Source organism: Frankliniella occidentalis, unplaced genomic scaffold, assembly GCF_000697945.3.
Source record: "Frankliniella occidentalis isolate FOCC.00 unplaced genomic scaffold, Focc_3.1 Scaffold274, whole genome shotgun sequence".
Taxonomy (NCBI): Eukaryota; Metazoa; Arthropoda; class Insecta; order Thysanoptera; family Thripidae; genus Frankliniella; species Frankliniella occidentalis.
Window position 1 is genome coordinate 15,149 of NW_026267400.1, and position 8,775 is coordinate 23,923.

The 8,775-nt window shown below is 54.7% G+C and overlaps 1 long non-coding RNA gene across 1 annotated transcript in view; it reads left to right on the forward strand.

The window, feature by feature from the left end:
- Positions 1-2,482: 2,482 nt before the first annotated feature.
- Positions 2,483-8,775, forward strand: part of LOC113214210 (uncharacterized) — an 11,124-nt gene continuing 4,831 nt past the window's right edge. The window contains exon 1 of the long non-coding RNA XR_008011873.1: positions 2,483-2,740. This is a non-coding gene — a long non-coding RNA (uncharacterized LOC113214210). The remainder of the gene's footprint in view (positions 2,741-8,775) is intronic.

Consider the following 8,775-nt stretch of genomic DNA (forward strand, 5'->3'; position numbering starts at 1 on the left):
AACCATATCCCCAAACTTTTCCTATATTTCACGCACAACATCGCGACAACAACGGTTATTACGGGCAGCCTGTTCGTTCAGCCCGGCTCCCCGTCACCCCCTACCCAGCCCTTGACCACCGCCCTACCTAAACGTATATACATAGAAAAATGTCGTTACATTCACAAATACAAATGAAGAGCGGAAGTCCGTACCGGGCCGAGGCCGCCGACTACAGGAGGTTTGCGAGTCCGGCCAACGCTTTAATGATCGGCGATGGCACTGTCATTAGAGAGAGGGGAGCGGGTGGGGGGGGGGGCGTAACTGCATGACCGACCGGTGGCTGTCAGCAGCAAGGGCCGAGCAATTTCTCATACCGTTCGTACGGCCGGGCGGGGGGGGGGGGGGGGGGGGGGGGGGGGGGGGGGGGGGGGGGAGTCAGGCAGATGACGTGCATCACGCAGGCTGAGCTGCACTTGTAAAAGCTTTGCGGTGAATGTTTTCACAGAAGTAAACCCTGCAGCACTGCGTGGATAGTCAACTGGTAAATTTTCATCCGAAACATACGCTGAACAACAAGTTTTACAGTGACACCCACCGCTAGCCGACGGTGAGCACTCGCCGTACCTTGGGGTTCAGCTGTAACTTTCGGTGAAATTCACCGCAAGCTTTCAACGCTGCCATGGCCTTCATGAGAGCGCCGCCGAATCATGCGAAATTCACGAGCCGCGTCACCTTCCACGACATCCCCGACACTTGCAGTCGTGTGTCCGACCTCTGCCACCGTGTGGTTCGGACGTCGTGGGGGCTACGACCCACGCCCCCCCCCCCCTCGGACGTCCTTTCGCAGGGCCCACGATTCTCTCGCGTAGGTGACCTAATATGAATGTAGTCAACAGATTTTCGGAACAGATCGCGCATCGCTACGACCCGGCAACCCAGACCGACCGAGCACCGACCGCTTGCCGACCAACCGGAATTGGACAAAGAAAACCGAGGGAAGAAATCGGTGGCTGAATAGAGTACATACTCCGGGGCTCGGCTAGACCGGAAGGTGAAGAACAAAAATCGTCGGGAGCGGGGAGGAGCGGGGCAGGGTGGGGGCAGGGTGGGGGCAGTACCCCCCTCCTCCCCGCGCCCGACCGGCCCTGGTGTACCCTATGGTGTCGGCCGCACTCTTGTCCAATCAAGGAGAGACAGTTTTCGCTCGAATGTTGGCAGAGTACTCACTGTCGCTGGCTAGTGCTGGCCTGCCCACGCCTGGGGGTCTTCTTCATCTTGGTGACAGGTGGTCAGGGCGGGCCGGGGCGGGCGGCCGTGGGTGGGCACGAAGGAGGCGGTGCTGGTATCGATCTCCCGGAAGCCAGCAATCACCAGGTACACTGCAAGGACAACGGGACATCCTCCACAACCAGCCAGAAACCCTGCCGAAAAAGAAAACCGGAGAAAACTTCTGACAGACAAACGAAACTGATTGCAAAATCACAAGATAAAGTACTGTCGAAGATGATTTTGAAATGAGTTGCTGTAATTCAGAGGAGCACAAATAAACTGCAATGTTTGGATACTTCGTAATAAAAACAAACAAATTATTTCAGAAATTTTACGATACTGATTACCATTGATGAGAAAAATGTCCATAACATAAAATCTACAATTTAAATCAAGACTTGAACTGAGAAAAAAAACAAGACATGAGACTATTGTCAGCCAAGAGGTCGACAGTCTTCTGAGCCTCAGCCTATAATTCATTTCTCTAGTGGATTTAGACAGCTCCCCTAAAGAGGTTATTGAGGACTGTAATGGGCTGAAAACCTCTGAAGCGAGCTGCCTCAGCTGATGCTCCTCCCCGCGAGTAAACTCGCTCCACGAGACAAAATCCCCCAGTTTTGTTTGCAAAGCATCCCCTGCTCACCTGCTCATTGCTGGGAAAGTAAAACGACGGGCAAGTCGCACGAGTCGCAGGTCAAGGTCAAACCTCGAAACATATCAAACAATGACTTGTGCTGCCCGCATCGAAAAAGTCATAGATTCAGAGATCACGCCACCGTATTTTCACACAGAAAATCTGTAATGATGCGGCATTTTAATAAAACACTAACAATACACTTTGCAACATAAATCGTTACATCACAGCGACAACGAACGCGACGCGACGACCAGACGACGACAACTAACCCCAAAACAAGAACAAGAAGAACAGTAACATTTTAAAAAAATGCTGCCAACTGCAACCTGCAACACTAATATTTAGTCATCAAGTACCGATTGTGCAACGGCCACCATATGCACATCAAACAATTAGTAGCAACTTTAAAGAGGACATTTTTTCTGTGAAAACTACTTTTTATTTTTATTCTTTAAGACAGAAGTCATAATGATTTAGAGACAACTGCCGGTCACTATTTCCATTGTTTTCTTTTCTTTTCATACCCCAAAAAATGAATGAATGAATGTTTACAAGAGTCAAGTGTTCGCTTAGGGTCTATTTATTTTTCGCCTATTTTGTGCTTGTGTTCAGTATTTCTGTAATTTACTGCCACTAAATGAATAGGATACAAAGTCTAGTAAACCTACGTGATTTTTGTAAGAGAAGACTGGGAGCAAGGTGACTGGGAGTGTGTCATCTTGCCAGTAAAGTCTCTTCACCTTTACTGTGTACACATATGTAGTTATGTGTTATTCATGCAAGTGGAAACTCTGGCTGTACTATGTGCTGTTGGAAAATCAACTTCTCAGTCATAATGATAAAAAATAAAGGGTAAGTGTCCAAAGCATATGGAAATATATTCTGTTCAGGTTAGAGGTTAGATTTGATGGACTCTCACTAATCTGACAGTTCTATCTCGACATTCAAAAGTAGCTATCCCTTGTTCTTGTTAACCTTTCCCTGTTATATGGAAAATGAAATTGTCGAATCACTACAATTTTAGCGTTGTGACAAAGCCCCTGTATGTCCGTCTTGGTGGGACTTTTTTGAGGTGGCTATTTTTGATTATTCAGGACCGTTCAAGTATTGCTATATTAAAAAAAAATGGCTTATAGCATACTCTTAAAAAATATATTCGTAGATGTACAATATATTTTGTAAGATACTATTTACAAAACATATTGTACTTGTACAACATTGAAATCTTGCTTGTCAATGGATTTCAAGTTGTGTGCTTCAAGAATGCTCATAAATTTTACAGTATTGAATTGTAATTGTATGACACCTTCCTTGGAAAATTTTCCTGAACAACAAATATCTCACAGAGACAAATTTTGTAGATCATTTCTTCAATTAAAAACTGTTTGAACTCAGTCAGGGCCACCCAAGTATAGCAAAGTAAAATAATGCAGAAGTACAGAAAAATATGTTGTCATTTGAATGAGAATTTATTCACCTCTACGGTGACTGCAGGCCGGATTTTTTCCTTGCAGTTGGCAAGTTTAGAGCAAAGGAGCAAGTTAGCCAAAATAGGAGTGAGGCAGGAGAGCAGGACCGGGGAGGGAAGGGGGGGGGGCGAATTACCCACCTGTGTCTCCTGACTACTTCACCGGCCGGGAATAGATTAATTAAGTTAGACTCGGAGAACAAACTACTATAGGGCTGGCGCAGCCGGCTGTCTAGACGCCCCCCCCCCTCCTTCTCGATCTACTGCGTGCAGAAAAGCGCCGTTTTCTCGCCCCTTTCTACCCGATTCTAAAGACGAGATGTCTCACTCAGGGAGGGGGGGGGAGGCCTGCCGTCGCCGTCCTGCCGCTTTTCGGACGTCTTCGCGGCGTTACCACGTCATCTGCTGCGCGGGGCGGGGCAGCGGGTGTTGAGTTTGGCCGGCGAAACTTTGAAAGAAACTCGGCGTTCACGGGCAGTGAGGGCGAGCGGCCGGGCGTCCAGGGGGCGACGGGGGTGGCGCAGCCTCGGCGGCGGCGAGGGCGGCGCAGCGGTGGAGGAGGGGACAGGGGCGGGGCGGAGGCGAGCTGCGCAGTCCGATACGGCCCGCGTGATTTCTCATACGGATGATCCGCGGAAAGTTTTTCAGACGTAGATTATTCCCACGGTTGTGTGAGTGGAGGTGGAAAGGGGGGGGGGGGGTCCTCTGTTCACTTTTCTTATTTTTTGTGTTATGGCATGCTAGTGTTCCTGCATATATGGCACACTTTTAACTTTGTTGGGCGCGCGTGTGTGGGCATGTGTGTGTGTGTGAGTGAGAGAGAAAGAAAGAGTGTGTGTGAGTGAGTGATGTAACAGAACGGAATGGCCCTCGGGTATGGCACGTGTACTGGGCCACTACTGCAGCGGCCGTGGCCTCCAGCAAGCTCTCCGGCTCGAGCGCGCGGCCCTGCTCGGCTTGATCCAGCTGGCCTTATCAGTTTCACTCAGTGCAAAGGGCTTACCCCCCTTCCCCTTTACCAACCCCCCCCCCCCCCCCCCCCCCCCCCCCCCCCCCCCCCCCCCCCCCCCCCCCCCCCCCCACACCCCCCCCCCCCCCCCATGGCAAGCCGATTTAGACTAGACTGACAACTGGCCGGCCGGAGGGGGGGGGGGGGGGGCACGCCCGGGCCCGGACACAGAGGATTTCCGTCTCCGGGGGGCTCTTGAGTGCCGGTCCGAGCCCGGGAGCTCGGGAGCTCCCAGCCCTGGGCTCCGGGGGCACGACGCATATGCACACACACACACACACACACACACACACACACACACACACACACACACACACACACACACACACACACGAGCACGAGAGAGAGGGCACGCCCACACGCGGGCGCCCCGGAAGCGAAAGGTCGCTGCATCGCTACCGGTTGGGCCGGCAGCAAAAGGGGTAGAAAAAAAAAGGGAAGGGCGGAAAAAAAATAAAATACAGCGATAAAGGCGCGCAGGAAGGAGCGCGGAGAGGGGGAAAAATAAGGAAAAAAAAAGTTTGGCGGACGGTGCGGGTAAAAGTTGTTGTACAGTTGGTAACGGCCAGCCAGAGAACTGCCGTCATGGTGTCGGGACCCCGATAAAAGAGAAATTGTGGGCGAGGGATTATTTTGACAATTATCATTACGTGAAAGAGTGGGAGGAGGTGGGGGGTGCGGGGAAAGGAGAACGAATGGGAGAGGATAGAGGGAAAGGGAGGGGTAGTGGCTGGCTGTAGTATAGGCGAGGGTGAAAAGGAAAGAGGAGGTCGTTGAAGCAGCAAAGACGTTGTGCGGTGTGGTTCTGAGGGAGGGCGGGAAAGAGAGAGAGAGAGAGACGGGCCGAGTCGAGTTCACGCGCGCGCTGGTCGGTTACGCTTGTTAGGTACCGCGAATCAGACCGCAGAGCTGCAGAAGGGAGAGGGAGGCGGGTCGGGGAGAGAGGGGCAGGGCGGTGGGGCGATATTCTCCCCAGAGTCCATAACCCGCCGCCGGGCACCAGGCGCGCACCACGGGGCGCGCGAGGCGAAAACGAGAACCTCGCCCGCCCCCGTGCCCGCCCCCGTGCCCACCAGCATGCTTGGCCGCGAGCTCGCCCGCCCCCGCCCCCAGGGGGCCCCCGGGGGGCCAGCGGAGAATAAATCAGATGGGGAGGTAGATGTCAGAAGCTGCGGGCGGGCTCGCTAACTTCGTTCGCGTTTGGGTTGGCGGCAGTGGCGGCGGGCGGCGGCGGCGCGGCCGGGGCGGTGCGCTCCGTGGTTGGCAGGCCTTGTAGTTCTGGCCGGCGGTCAGGGCCGGAAACGTATCCGGGGAAGGCCTCGGGCGGGGCTGGGCGGGCGGGGGCAGTGCGTGCGAGCGGGCGGGAGCCGCGGGCGGGCGAGCAAGGAGCTGCCAGTGTGGTGCTTGCCCTGCGCCGCCTGCGCCCCTGCGCCACAACCTTGCAAAGGTCGCACTTCGACTCGCTCGGAGGGGACTCGGCGGACGCGCGCTGCGCTGCACTTTGACAGAATAACATTTCTGCTCACCCGGATTTAGTTCGTGTGAACTTTCGAACGCCTTTACCCCATTTGAACTTAAACTTTGTCCTCGTCATGTACGCAGACGCAGCAGGCGAGTGATTCGGACCCCTGCACTCGCAGATGTGGACTGCACCAGACTGTGCCGCCTTGCATGGGTGCGGGCTGGGTGCCTACTCGCCAGGCGCCTTGCCGTGCCTCGACTTGAGTGAAGCAGGCCGAACCGCTTTTCATCTTGTATCGGGTAGCCAGGCTAATACATGGCAGTACATTGGGTTGCCTATGCACTGACTGAAGGGTTGCGGAGGAGTGGCAGCTCCCGCCTGCAGCCCTTGCAGTCAGTGCATAGGCAAACCAACGTACTGGCATGTCTTCGCCTGGACACCTGGTAGTCCCAACTCTTACGAAAGCGGACGTGGCTGGCCGACGTGGCTCAGGGCGAGCACTCGGCGACCTCCAGCAGAGGGCCTGACATGCCGACGCCTGTACGATGCGGCCCGGCTGCGGTGCGCGCGGCGTTACAGGCTACCTGAGGCGCGCGTCGGCCCCGGTGCTCCCGCCTGGCCCGGCCCCGGACACGCCGAAGCCCTACGACGGCGTCCCCGGCCGCCCGCACGCGCCGCCCCGCTCCACGTGTTGTACTTCCGGCGGTGCGTCATCTCGTCAGCGGAGAGGCCCGGGGCAGGTGGGGAAGGGGGGCTTTCGCGGGTGATCGGTTTCACCGGCGCGGGCCGGGGCAGGGCGGGGTGGGGCGGAGGAACCCCTAGAACGACGACTGCCGCATGTGGCTGCTGATCGGGACGGATTAGCCGCGCGACGAACACCGTCACAATTTCCATTCATTTTTGTTTGTTTTGCTTTTTGTTATGCGTGCTAATCTTTTGCGCGACTTCGAACACGTGACGTACGAGAGACAGAGAGAGAAAAGTGGATACAGTGAGATTGGGAGGGATGAAGGAAATGAAAACAGGTGAAATATACGTGTGCGATAGCGAGACAGAGAGTTTGGGAAGACGCGGCGCGCCAAAGGCGGCGCGGTGCGGCTCGGCCCGAAAGAAAGAGAGGGACGTGGGTGGAGCTACAGAGGACTCTGTCCGCCCCCCCCCCCCTCCCCCTCCCAGCCGCGGTGCGCCACGCCGCGCCGCCGGGCGCCACCAGCCAGCCAGCTAGCGAGGAGCCCTCGCGCGGTGCCCCTCCCCACTCCCCCGCCAGGAGCAACGCCCCCCTGGTGCTCATGTAGGTGCAGATTGTGTGCGCCAGAGAGAGGGAGAGAGAGAGAGAGAGAGAGAGAGAGAGAGAGAGAGAATCGTGAGTGATCCCTTGCCCTCCTGCCGGAAGAGTGAAGTCTGCTGGATGCGGGGGACCGGGCCTCGAGCTTCCGGTTGCATCGCGTCGCCGGGCCGGACTGTGGCGGGGCGGCAGCGGCTGATAGCTGATGTTCACGTCCAGGTTGTTTGTTTCTCAATTTGTACGAAATCAAAAGTTTTAAAAGTTCTGTTCTGACCGAAAAGTCTGATCGCTGCCGTTCGAGGTCCGGCGAGGTCAAGGCGCGTGACCTGATCGCGGGTTCTACGCTTCCGGTTTCACCCGGCGTCGAGACAAGAGGTGGGCGGATCAGACATACCAGGTGGCCGATTCGCGCCACGCTTTTTCGTAGTTATACTGTACCTCAGGCACGCGTGCGGGCGGGTTGCGTAGTCGCACGGGGCCCGGGGGCCACAAGGAGCCGTGGGCAGCGACAATAGGAAAGCCTACGTACTCGCACCGACTCGCACCCCGTGCATGGAGTTCAGTATAAACTACGAAAGTGCGCGGCGTGAATCAGACACCTGGTACACCTGCTGTACTGATTGATTTTTTTGTGCTGTAGTTTTATGTTTTAACGAAGCAGGATTGCTGACTGAGAGTGTGCCATTTTTATTTCCTGTTTTGTTTACTTTATTTTTAGGCGTTGGCGGTATTTGAACCTTATCTGACCGCGGCACGGTCCGCTGCTGCTCCTCGTCCAAAAAGCAATTTCGCTAAAGCGCCCCGAGTTGTTGCGCTCGCAGAGCCCCACGCCAGCACACTGAGATGTCCAGGAATGTTGGCTTCTTGAGCCACAAAGGCTGCTGCTGCCACTGCCCTCCCCTGGCCGACGTGTCCGGGACCTTATACCTCGCCGTCGCCCTTATGACCTCCGTGGTCCTGTTGGACGCAACGCTCGCTCCAGGGCCAAGACGCCTATGTGGTCCCGCCCATCCCCGCCGCCCACCAACACGGTATGGTATGAGTCACCGCTCTTCCAATATTTGAGTCGGGGGCGTTCCGAGCGAACCACTTCTTAATGTTCGAATCACTGTGAAAAATAGTCGTATGTTTTCTGGAAAAATTACCATGACGTGTATCGTAAAATCAATAATTTAATATTGTAAATTTACAAGGGGATGGATAAGCAAGAATGAGCTGTCGACTTATTTTGTATACAAATGTGTGTACACACAAAAATTAAAACAAACGTTGTCAACTTACAACGAAATTTTTCACAGTGATCCAACAAGAACTTTAAAAAAAAATGACTGCTTCCCATATGAGGAAAGTAACATAGTGATGGTTCCCCAACATAATTGCTGGACGCTTGGACACCCAACTTGCACACTTGTGAATGAATCGATTTTGTATGACTGTGCGGTTGTGCCTCACACATTAAACGCCCCCTCCCCCCCTCTCTCTCTCTCTCTCTCTCTCTCTCTCTCTCTCTCTCTCTCTCTCCACGGTGCGCGGCTCCTGCTGTCGTGGCATCAAACGCGACCAATCGGGAATGGAGATGACCGAATTACGGGTCGCTGGTGCTGCGGCGGTGAACCTCACGGTATAATCCGGAATATGCCCCATTATGGCCCCTCCCCGGGCC